At 40.6% G+C, this 12,905-nt stretch overlaps 1 long non-coding RNA gene across 1 annotated transcript in view; it reads left to right on the top strand.

Annotated features, from left to right (window-relative positions):
* The window catches only part of LOC145547127 (uncharacterized), a 42,435-nt gene extending 30,855 nt beyond the window's left edge, over positions 1–11,580 (top strand). Inside the window, exon 4 of the long non-coding RNA XR_014083550.1 lies at positions 7,913–11,580. This is a non-coding gene — a long non-coding RNA (uncharacterized LOC145547127). The remainder of the gene's footprint in view (positions 1–7,912) is intronic.
* The last annotated feature ends 1,325 nt before the right edge of the window (positions 11,581–12,905 follow it).

Below are 12,905 nucleotides of genomic sequence, written 5' to 3'. Positions count from 1 at the left end.
TGTAGGTGGAGAGCAGGTTCAGTAAGTGCTTCTCCTCCTGCCTATAACCTCAGTGACATTAGAACAGAATGAAAAGGTAAAATGACGGTCTTTAGAAGGCTTTTGTCATTCCACTGGCTACTTAGGAGCACCATCCTGGGACAGGCACTATGCTAGGCTCCCAGAATAAAGAAATACTGAAGACGAGCTCTCTGCTCCTGGTGTGACGTGGAGCAGGGACAAAATAGGTCATTATGGGCAATGTAGAGAGTACTAGACTAGAGAATGGACAATGTACCCTGGATGTACCTTAGGGATGAAAATTGTTGTCCTAGAGACCATGGGAGAGCTTTGCAGGGGTGACATTTGAGTTGAAAGTGGAAGGGTGATTCAGGGAAAATAGCATTCCAGCTGGAGAAAAGTGTTTGTCTGAACTTCCCAGTGTGTGAAGTGACATGGTCAAGGAGTAATGCAACAGGCAGTGGTGACAAATGAGTCTGAGGAGGAAGTTGACCTCACCTACAATGTGTTACAAATAGTAGAAACACAAACAGTGGCAGAGGTGTTCAGAAATCCAAACCAGCTGACTGTCATAAGATGCATGACATACAGAAAATCTTGGGAGAAGTCAGCAATTTTTTTTTTCTCTCCAAGTTCTCTTTCCAGAGATGCTTAGAAAGGAAATGAAATGGCATGTATAGATTAATTATTTCAGATCACTTCTTATGACATTTCCTTCCATAAACAAATTAATGGAATGTTAACTACTTCTAATTTATACATGGGATATATGACAATCTTAAAAAATAAAATTCCTCACCTGTCTTAGGCTTTCCCACCTTCCTCCTCCATTGGATTAGCACCCTTCCAGGAGCAGAAGGAGAAATTGATGTTATGGTGATAGGATCGTCAAAAGATGAAGCCTGCAAACTCTGTATGAAGAGAGACAGGACAGCTCTCCAGAGCCAGAGGACTTCTTTACAGAGGCTGGTTCAGTCATTCTAAACTAGGTTTCTGTGTGTTTTGTGGGTCTACTTGTTTTCTTTCTAGCAAAGGAGGTCCACTTTATCTTCAGAATTTATTTAAAAGTAGGATGTTTTATACCAATCAAGTCCACCCTCTCTGAACCAGAAGACAATTTACCTTGAGGCTAATGAGCTCTGAGCCCTTCACTTTCACAAATATGTACTTAATTTTCTATCAGTATAAAGTACAAGCATAAAACATTCTTCAATTTATAGAAAATTTCTTAAATTCTTATACTCTCCACAGTTCATAAATGGTAGAGTTCATATTTGAAACCTGGTCTTCCCAACCCCTATATTTAGTCTTTTCCCATTGTTGCTGTTCAGTCATTCAGTTGTGTCCAACTCTTTGCAACCCCACAGACTGCAGCATGTCAGGCTTTCCTGTCCTTCACCATCTCCTGGAACTTGCTCAAACTCATGTCCATCACGTCAGTGATGCCCTCCAACCATCTCATCTCCTGTCATCCCCTTTTTCTCCTGCCTTCAATCTTTCCCAGCTTCAGGGTCTTTTCCAATGAGTCAGCTCTTTGCATCAGGTGGTCAAAGTATTGGAGCTTCAGCCTCAGCATCAGTCCCTCCAATGAATATTCAGAATTGATATCCTTTAGGATTGACTGGTTTGATCTCCTTGCAGTCCAAGGGACTCTCAAGAGTCTTCTTCAAAACCACAGTTCAAAAGCATCAATTTTCCAGCACTCAGCCTTCTTTATTGTCCAACTCTCACATCTCACATCCATTTCCTACTAGGAATTTTATTTACTTAAAGGCATCACAGTTTAAAAAAATTATTGCAGGCCATCTAAGGCACCCACAAAAAATTCCAATTTGCTTTCAAATAATGCAGCCTTTAAAGAATTCGATATATTGCTGGTGTTACTCATTAGAAATTATGGGAATGAACGCTGGTAATTTCTCATGATTCTGCCATGCCATTTCAAGATATTTTTTTCTTGCTGTGGACCATTTTAAAAGTCTTTATTGAATTTGTTATGATATTTCTTCTGTTTTATGTTTTGGCATTTTGGTCATGACACCTGTGGCATCTTCGCTCCCTGACCAGAGATCAAACCTACACCCTCTGCACTGGAAGGCAAAGTCGTAACCACTGGACCACCAGGGAAGACCCTGCCATGCCATTTCTTGACTCAAATACCCTCCTTGGAAGTCCATTTCCTGCACTTCTCCTCCCCATGCTGGCGTGCAGACACTATAGATGCATGACAGCGTCACATGCCAATTACACAACATCATGTAGTTCTTTCACTATAAGTGGAATGAACTGGATATTCCTATCGTGAGTGCCTTGATTTCTTGCCCAAAAGTCTTGTCTCACTGTTCTCACTTCTGGAGTGCTTCCCTGCATTTTAATTAAATACTTTTCTACTTTCAGAGGTAATTTTGACACTTGCATGTGACCATGTCTCCAAGCCTGGGTAGGGTCTTCCTTGTATGTATCATCTTATTCAAGTGTAGATCCATTCTCTTGTCATTTGTAATTGACTATGGTCTTTTTAAGGATATAATTAGTGTCTGGCTCATCTCTATATCTCTCACAGCATGAGCTGAATGTGTTTTTATAATTGCTAGAATGCATGGGTAGATACACTTAGGTATAATGATCTTTGAAAAACCTTATTACTTCTGTAACATCTCCATACTAGTAGAACTTGATTAGAGCAGCTAGCAATTTTATGAACTCTTTTCAACTTTCATACCATATATTGGTTTCCAGAAAGTCCTAAAAGAGCTTTCTATATCTCAATGATAGGAGGAGAGCCGTTTCTGATGGAGAGATTTATCCATAGCAGTGATTTCACATGTTTCTTTTCCATATAACAGACAGATATAGTCATCTCTTCTTAAAGAAAGGAAAGCTAACTTGTCTAACATGAAGAAGTTAAACTGAAGTGAAAGGAATTCAGTCACATTTCTATGCAATTGGCTATAGACACTTAAATCAGTACCCTTCTTAAGATCAATATTTTTTCCCCAGTGACAGAGACTGTTAAATGGCTTTTGGGAAATGCCCTAAAGATCTGAAGAAAGAACCTATATAAACTTGAGGGATTGAAATTTTGAAAAGTGGAGAAAAAGAGAGTCAGAGAAGCATCTGTCATAGTCATTGCAAGAGGGATAAAATGTATAACTTCATCTGTACATTTTTTAATCTTCTTTCTCTCTCTCTCATAAAACAGAGAAATGCCATAAACTTGGTGAATCACAGTATTAACAAGGAAAAGAATTTGATGAGATTCTTCAGTATGTATCTATTGACTGGGAGGAGACAGTGGATTCAAAGCTGGTTAAAACTTATCCAGTGAAGACAGAAAATGGACAGTTGCCATCCCACAGAGACACTAATGATATGCTCTAGCGGTGTCTCGTTTATACCATTTGCATTCACAAATTGTGTAGAAATATGCATGGTCCACTTGTGGAAGGAATACATAAAATAACACCGAGTGGGAGAGCTCTACACATGAGGTTGTGTTTATGGAAGTCCAGAGCATGTGAAAAAAAGAGAATGCTCTTAGCTACCCAATGTAAACATGAAAGTGATGATAGGGAATTTGAAGGTCAATATTGTGAAGAATTTTTCATAAGCACTTTTGAATGCTTGGGGTGCTTGGTAAAACTTAGATAAAAAGACACCCTGAAAGTGATTTAGTTGTTATGACCTATTGTAAAGTCTCTCATGGTAAAACAGGTTAGACCTCTTCCATGTAGTTTAGCCAGCAGAACTAAGATCAATGGGTAGAAGTTAGCTTGAAACAGAAAGTCCCTGCATGTGGAAATTAAACAGTTAAATCAGGGAATATTTCCTGAATGGATAAACAACAGAGTCCTACTGTATAGCACAAATGTATTCAATATCTTATGATAAACCATAATGAAAAATATATGTATATACACACACACACATATATATATAAAACTGCATCACTTTGTTAAAGAGAATAAATTAAACACATTGCAAATCAATCATACTTTAATATACATACTTTAATAAAATTTAAAGAAAAATAAATTCATCCAAAGACTTGGTCTAGAAAGTAGAAGCTCTGGATTTTTGTAGCAATTCTGGCTATCTCGTGCAAATTACTTGATAACTCTGGGCCACAATGCTTTATTGAAACAAGAGAAGGTTGTATTAGATTATACAAATAGTCTAAGACTATACTGGGCTTTATGCCATTCCTGGTTTGCTATACCACACATGGAAATAAATTAGACCAAAGATCCAATGCAATGTTGAGCCCCAAGAAACAAATGTAATCACCAATGTTAATGGAAAAAGAAATGTGAGTGAAAACAAAGGATTTGATAAGTTGGTTTCATTAAAGACTTGTTTGATGATGTATTTTTTTAATTAATAGACTTTATTTCTTAGAGCCAGCAAGTCTTGTACCATTTCTGGAACTTTACAGTGTGGTGTGTATTTAGGAAACACAGTAAGTCCTCTCATTGGGGCTTACTGATATTTATACATAAAGTAATAGAAGGGCTTTTTAAAGGGGCACACTTGTATTCTTATAGGGGAGGCAAATCCTCCTTATCAATGTAACTCTTTCACTTTCCTCCATAACCCCTTTCTATATTCTTAACTCTAAATTATAAACTTAATTTCAAAGCTTAAAGGGACATTTTTCCCCTAGGAGTGGGGTAAATGAAAATTCACAGCCTCTCCTTCAATAGAGATAATAGAAAAATCCATCTACATATCGCTCATCCTCCATTTGTGTTTCATTTTTCTCTGCCTCCTTCCTTCTGTCTAAGCAGTATTTGCTTGAATTTGTAAGAATTAAAAGCTAAACGTGGTACATTTATATTTTTATTGAGCCTAGTCTTTTCAGATTGAGCTGTTGTGATGCCATGGTCAAATCTTGGTGTCAATGCCAGCTTGTAGCTGGAAGCAAAAGTATTTCTTGCAACCTGCATTTATTGACAAAGACAGTAAAGCAAAGTAGAAAAGTCATGGGGCCTGGCCCCTGTGGCTGGGTGTGCATTTTCCTTGAAGCCCTCAATGCTCTGGGCTCACACCCATTACAGAGTTCCTAACATTGCCCAGTGATCCATGAGGCTGCTTATTTTCTCTTTTCCTAAGCTCTGAATTTCTTGAAGGCAAGTACTTTTTTTCCCCGTCTGTTAACAAAGCCTAGAGCATTGTACCTAACACAGGCAAGCATCCTTTTTAGACAGTTTTTATCTATCAGCAGTAACAGAGATTGTGTTCTGCACTGTGACAAAGAGACTTTTATCTGAGTATAAGCAGCAAAATTAGGTATAAGATGTGTCTCCACTCAGCTTCTGTATTTCATAACCATTACCCCTCCATATAGTACTAGGTCATTAGGCTCCAAATTCTTGGATCAGGAAGCAACTGAGGTTTTCATCACATTTTTGCATCATGCAAAGATACAGGAAAGCCAAGAAAACAAAACGATATACAAAAATAACAAAAGGATTTTGTTTTCTGATCCACCTGAGGGAAAGTGCTACACAACTCTTGCCTTTAATGTGGACTTGGTGTGTTTCAGAGTAAGGTTTTTTTTTTTTTTCTCCCCAGAAATGATTTTTAGAAACCAAATCTTGATCATCTTTTAATCTTGGCTTGACAACGTTCCAGATGGACTGTCACTTTTGCTTCATAATTAAAAAGTGAAATAGAGCCCTTTTCAGCTATTTTTCTCCAACTTGCCATTAGAAATGAACACAAGTCATTGCCGATACACGGATTTATATTTCCTAGAAATAGCGAAGTGGATGGGCAAGAAGATATAAACCAACTTAAATTAAATTGGTTCTGCATATGAAGTGGCTGCCTGCTTCTGGGCAGACTTTATTTCATCCATAAATACTTAATAGAAATTGGTGGTCTCTGAATTTTGCTGGAGAGAATACTTTTCATTCTTACTGGCTTCCCCAGGTGGCTCTGGGAAAAAGAAAAAAAGAAATGGCTGTAAGTGATTTATTTTTCCAGCACCAGTTTGTGGTCACGTATTCCCAATGGATGGCCTTGGACATCATGAACTATTCCCTTGTGCCTTGGTTTTACTGTCTATAAAACAGGTAAGAATGTTTCTCTTATGTCCTATTGGGCTCTTGGGAGAAATTGAATGATAGGAAAGCTGCAGCTCTAATGCACGTGGGTTTGTCCATAAGGCATTCTGCAATCTCATTAGCAACTGATGGGAAAAGGCTGGAGTCAGAAGTGAGCTAAAGGAACTGGTCTGGTTCTAGGACCGGCTGACGAGTGGTGCCTACAGTCACAATTACAGTATCCGAAGGAAGCACAGAGACTGAGTGCACTTTGAGCTTAGGTTCCAGAGAGATGAGTCAAGAATTGTGCCCAGAGCCGAGGACCTCCAGGAAGTGAAGATGCTCATGGACTTTGCATGGCTGGATGCCTGCGATGCTGAACTTCAGACTGATGCTGATTCAGACTCTGTGCACCAGTGCTGAACTGACTCTCAGACCCAGAGCTTTCTACTTGGGGTGAAGTAGAAAAGAATAGCTTTATGGCATTGCCAGATAAAGGGGGAACACAGCAAGTTCCTCGTCTAAAAACCTCTGAGTCCCAGCCGGAGGGGGATTGGTGAGGAGTTTTATAGCAATGGTTCAAGGGAAGGGTTGCCGGTAAAGATCAGGGTATGTGCAGGGCCTACACTCCTTTAATCTGATCTCAGGCGATCTCCTGATGAGCTTCTCATGGTTATTAAACTGTGACCTTCCTCCTGGAACATTTTCCATTCAGTGGGGAGTTTTAATTCTGCAGAAGAGCTTAAAGATATTATGTGTATCTCTTGAGGCAGAACCTGGGTCCTATCCCAAGGCAGCACTATTGTTTCTTGGCTGCTCCTTCCTTGTCTCTACATCCCTTCCCTTCTCTGATTAGCAGCTGGTTGAAAGGGCTTCAAGGTGCCTGCAAGGGTCCTGCTGGCTTTCACCTGTACTGTGTTTCCAGTTGATGCCTTTTTATTAGTACCCTAGACAACATCTAGCGGAGAAGGCAATGGCACCCCACTCCAGTACTCTTGCCTGGAAAATCCCACGGATGGAGGAGCCTGGTAGGCTACAGTCCACGGGGTCGCTAAGAGTTGGACGACTGAGCGACTTCACTTTCACTTTTCCCTTTAATGCACTGGAGAAAGAAACGGCAACCCACTCCAGTATTCTTGCCTGGAGAATACCAGGGACGGCGGAGCCTGGTGGGCTGCCGTCTATGGGGTCGCACAGAGTTGGACACGACTGAAGCGACTTAGCAGCAGCAGCAGCAGCAGACAGCATCTAGATGTGTGTGGTGGGGAGAGAGTGAGAGAGAGGTTGAGAGAGAGAGAGTATATAAACTAATGTATAAGAGAGAGAGAGGGAGAGGAATGATGAAGAGGATTTGGGGGTGTGTAGGGGAGCAAAATTTGCCACCCCAAAATGTCTCTTTGGCATGTGGGTTACTTCAAGCTGAAAACAATCAGGGCCCAAAGACTCAGGAAGAAACTGACCTCCTAACTAACTGCCTGAAGAATGCAGCTAGATGATGGGTTCCAGGAAGAAAGCTGTCACCAGTAATAACATAGTATGAACTAGGTGTATCGACAGGTAGGGAGGGACCTAACAGAGTCTATTAAATTCCTCTCTGTGACTCATTGTCTTTGCCTGGCCAGTATTTATGTACTTAACACTTACTTTTCCTCCTCCATGTGACTTAACCTTCTTCCCCTTTGAAGTCCCAAGCTCCAACCCCTAGCATCCTCTTTTGTCTTTAGCTGATGATGGTATTTAAAATGAGGGTTCCAGCCATTGTGGTGAGTTTTTCAGTTTCCCTGGGTCTCACTCACATATACATGTTATTAAGCTTTTGTTTGACTTTCTCCTATTAATATGTCTCATGCCAATTTAAATTTTAGAGCAGCCAGAAGAACCTAGAAGGGTTGAAGAAAGCCTCCTATGATAGCTGGTGAAGGACAAGCAAGGGTAAGATTCCAGCTCCAGGAGGAGGATCTAGCAAACAACAGGATTTGTATCTGGACACAGAGAAAGGAAATGGGATTCAGGGTGGGAGCCCATTACAGAAGAGACCCGGAGGAGGTGAGGGCAGAACCATGGTGAGTGAAGTTGCACAGAGGTGCCCAAGGGCTCACTCAGACATGTCATCAAACCTCAAGCTGCAGTACTAATTCCAGACTGGCTCTGCTGGTGGGTTTGAGTTGTCTGAAAATAGTCAGGCTAGAGCCAATTTTGCTACAGAATTTGCCAACACCAAGATTTCAGGCTGAAGGTCTCTACTGCCTGTTGTTCTCTTGGTGCTGAGACAGATGAACAAGGAGTCCAGATGTCTGGAGTCCAGAGTCCAGTTTTGACAATTATTTAGAAAAGTAGATGATTTTTTTAAGATAAATCTAAAATACATTTATCACTCTGAGTTTGAACTTTGGTCTGTTTTCTGCTATTAGAGCAGAGAAATAAAATCTCATGTTTCTAAGCTCTAATGATGAACATATGTCATCAAGGTAAAGTTCTCAAAAGAAAATCTATTTTTACCAGGGCATGTTAATTCTGGGGATAAAAGTCAAATGCAAAGTATGTGGCTACATCAATCATATCAGAACTTCTCACCCCAAACATCTGCTGGTTCATGCCCTCTCCTTAAGGTATCTCTTTCACAAAGAGGAACAGTGTGTGTAAATGTATTCATGGCAGAGACAAAAGCAGCTGCCCTGCTCTGCTTAGCTGGTCTCATGACCATCGGCTTTCTGTCTTCTCTTGCCCTGAGCCTTCCTTGTACTTGCTGGGTGCTGATCACCTGATGCCCTGAGCCTGGGATCCTGGGGCTGGTGGGATGCAGTAGACGATGGAGTAGGAAGGTCCTTGAGTTTTTTGTTCAAAGGAAATACAGGATTTGAGAAAGTCAGGTAGAAGTGGCAGATGGGGTTGTAGAAGCCAGCTGGAACTCAGAAGAACATAGAGGAAAGTTGAAGTCAAGCAGGCACGGAGAATAGTGAGAGGGCACATGTAGCAGCATTTCAGTTTCTGGGCTAAGAGAGGGACAGGGTGAAAATACAGAAGTTCCTGCCAAGGAAGAGAGACTTTCAAGGCAGGAGCTCAAGCCCAAAAGAAAAGACAGACATAGAGAAGGAGGGCACAGAGGAGAGGCAGGTGGCCAGTTACTTACTGGAAGGCAGGCCAGAGAAGACAGCATATCTGCTAGTTGCAGTTATCTTTACTGCTACATCCAAATCTCCAAAACCATCCTTTATTAAGAGTAGGAGGTTTCCCTGAACTCAGAGGGACCTGGTCTGGGGAGTGGGCTTTCACAGAGGAACAGATAGCCCTGTAAGTGGGTATTTGAAAGTGGTCCAAGGACTGGGTATCAGGTAGATCATTAAAACTCCTCCTCTCCTGCTTTATTTCAAAAACCTCCATGTTCCTGAAGGAACACTGATGGCTTCTCTTAGGTATCAGGAAGAATGGAGTTTACTCAGTCTTATTCAAACCATGATCTGGGAAACTGTTAGTTCTCGGTCCTCCCAGTAGTCTGAAAGGTGATAAGTGTCCCTTCACAACTTCAGAGGAATTTTCAGAACCCTTTGGGAAGCCAAATCAAACTCTAGATGATGGCCCTTTGGTCAATATGACATTGGCAGTACTGAGTTCATCAAGGGGAGGTGGGCCTTTAAAATGTTACTCATCCTGAGATACTATGGCTTATCTGAACTCCAAGAAGCTGACATTTCTCTGAGTGTGTATATAATTTATTTCTTCCTTAGTCTTTTCCATGTTTTCCTCATTTGAAAATAGACAGACCTGATGTCTAGGCATCGCCACACAGCTGATGTGCTTGCCCATCTCTTGGGAACTAGGCTGACTTTCAGTGGCTAATCAAGGGCTGCCCTGAGACTGTAAGAACCCACTTTGGTCTGACAGCATAGTCACAGGAAATGCCTGGGGAATAAAATATTTTTCATGGGTGACTCCTTATCACTTTCTGCCTGGCTGTGGGTGTAAACTCTTGGTTTACAGCGAGTGGGTTTCTCACTCTTGGTGGGAATAATTATGAAGCATGTGTTTTACAACAATGAGGACTTCAGTGGTTGATTAAGCTCGTGGTTCAGTTCAGTTCAGTTCAGTTGCTCAGTCTTGTCCAACTGTTTACAACCCCATGGACTGCACCACGCCAGGCTTCCCTGTCCATCACCAACTCCCGGAGTTTACTCAAACTCATGTCCATTGAATTGGTGATTCCATTCAACCATCTCATCCTCTGTCGTCCCCTTCTCTTTCTACCTTCAGTCTTTCCCAGCATCAGGTTCTTTTCAAATGAGTCAGGTCTTTGTATCAGATGGCCAAAGTATTGGAGTTTCAGCTTCAGCATCAGTCCTTTCAATGAATATTCAAGGATGATTTCCTTTAAGATGGACTGGTTGGATCTCCTTGCAGTCCAAGGGACTGTCAAGAATCTTCTCCAATACCACAGTTCAAAAGTATCAATTCTTCTGCACTCAGCTTTCTTTATAGTCTAACTCTCACACACATACATGACTACTGGAAAAACCATAGCTTTGACTAGATGGACCTTTGCTGGCAAAGTAATGTCTCTGCTTTTTAATATGCTATCTAGGTTGGTCATAGCTTTTCTTCCAAGGAGCAAGCATCTTTTATTTCATAGTTACAGTCACCATCTGCAGTGATTTTGGAACCCAAAAAAATAAAGTCTGTCACTGTTTCCACTATTTCCCCATCTATTTGCCATGAAGTGATGGGACCAGATGCCATGATCTTAGTTTTCTGAATGTTGAATTTTAAGTCAACTTTTTCACTCTCCTCTTTCACTTTCATCAAGAAGTTCTTTAGTTCTTCACTTTCTGCCACAAGGGTGGTGTAATCCTCATATCTGAGGTTATTGGTATTTCTCCCAGCAATCTTGATTCCAGCTTGGCTTCATCCAGAACAGCGTTTCTCATGATGTGCTCTGCATAAATTAAATAAGCATGGTAACAATATACAGCCTTGACATACTCCTTTCCTAATTTAGAACCAGTCTATTGTTCCATGTTCAGTTCTAGCTGTTGCTTCCTGACTTGCACACAGATTTCTCAGGAGGCAGGTCCAGTGGTCTGGTATTCCCATCTCTTGAAGAATTTTCCACAGTTTGTGGTGATCCACACAGTCAAAGGCTTTGGCATAGTCAATAAAGCAGAAGCTGGTGGTAGTCAGCTTAATAATGTTCTCCTTAGCTGTGCACACAAACCACATTCTCCAAGGTAGATAAACTCAATCCTCAACTCTGCTCCAGGAAGATACCCAAGCAAGAGTGAGAAATCAAACATTTTTGTGCTATTTTGCTAAATGGATTTTATATACTGATGTTTAAGTTTGATTTCCTGGAATAATTTTAAGTTCTTTATCCATTTAAAATATCTTTCACTAGAAAATTATGTCATGATGACTAAAAATACAAGAATATTTTAAAAGGTGGATTAAAAAATGTTATTTATCTTCTAAAATCTGACAAATCTTGTTATATACAATAACCAGCTTTTAAATAAATGAATAAAGTGCATTTGAAACTCAGAAATATATACTGTGACTTTACTGCCTCATCTAACCTATCACGTAGCACACATCTAAACCCAGTTTTACCAGCTTGTGTGAGGTAGTATAACAAAGGATTTGTGAAACACTCAGAAAGGTATCCAGACAGTGTCAAGAGTTCATAATGAGAATTTCTTGCTGTAAACAAGCTCAGATTTGACATCTAGAACCTTGAATTTGTCTACATCAGCTGCAAAAACAATGCAGACAGTATATACCCAGAACTTAATTCCCTCCAAAGACAACAGGTAAGAGGAGAACTAGTAATTGCAATGTTACATTTCAGGTTCTATCTGAAGTCCAAACAGAACAAGGCCCCACTAAAAGGGCCATCAGATCTGTCAGGAATTCAGAGACCCACTGAGTTTGATTATGGCTGTGTGTATATGGATATAAAGAGGCAGCTGAGTCAAAGGTTTCACTCTCAGTGATGTTTCATTACTCAGTTAAGATGGGATCTGTGGGATTTCTCCATTGCAAAAGCACAGACTTCCTTTGGGAACATGAAGTAGTCTGTGGGCCATACTTTGAAACTCTATAATGAATGGTTCCTTCAGTGTTCTGTCTTTATGCATTCGCATTAATGCCTCTCTGAGAAGTGCCTTCATCTTAACATAAACTCAATCTGATCACATCTGAATAACAAATCAGTTATTTACAAGATCAAGTACACACTTGACCCAATGATGAAACAATTCTTAATTTCCTCTGGAGGACTTTTCAGAAAGGAATGTCCAGTGAATATTGTGTCCTTACTTCCTGCCTCTCATCAGAACTGAGTCTCCCTCTCACAGCACCTGGAGTTTTGAGTAACCAGGAACCTGAGGTTTAAGGTCTTCTTCAGGGTTTATAAACCCATGTTGCTGCTATGACCATCAGCACAATTGTCCACCAGTTTAACAAGAAAAATGGATGAAGGCTTAAAGAAACATTTGGTTCACATACTGCCTGGACCATAAAACCTCTGCTCAGGTACACCTGAGTCCCATCATCTTCTCCTTAAGCAGAAATAAGCTATATAATTTCATACTCTCAAAAAAAAAAAAATCCAGTGAAGATATTTTCTTCAGGGTATAGCTCTGTGTGCCATCTGACTTGGTATGTAAAGGCCAAACAAGATTAATGGCGATGTGTGTGCAGGACAGATTTCTGGGGAGCAGAGCCTTACTGCTCAGGACTGAACACCCTGAAAATATTTCTCTCTTCCCAGATCTGTTGTGGTCACTTGAAATAGGCCATAATGGGAATCTCTATACTATAAACCCTGCAAATGCTTCAAACTGAGACATTTTCTTTTCCTGAAAGTAT

Source organism: Giraffa tippelskirchi, chromosome 4 (assembly GCF_054371585.1).
Source record: "Giraffa tippelskirchi isolate mGirTip1 chromosome 4, T2T-mGirTip1v1.2.pri, whole genome shotgun sequence".
Lineage (NCBI taxonomy): Eukaryota > Metazoa > Chordata > Mammalia > Artiodactyla > Giraffidae > Giraffa > Giraffa tippelskirchi.
This window is presented reverse-complemented; position numbering and strand designations above follow the sequence as displayed.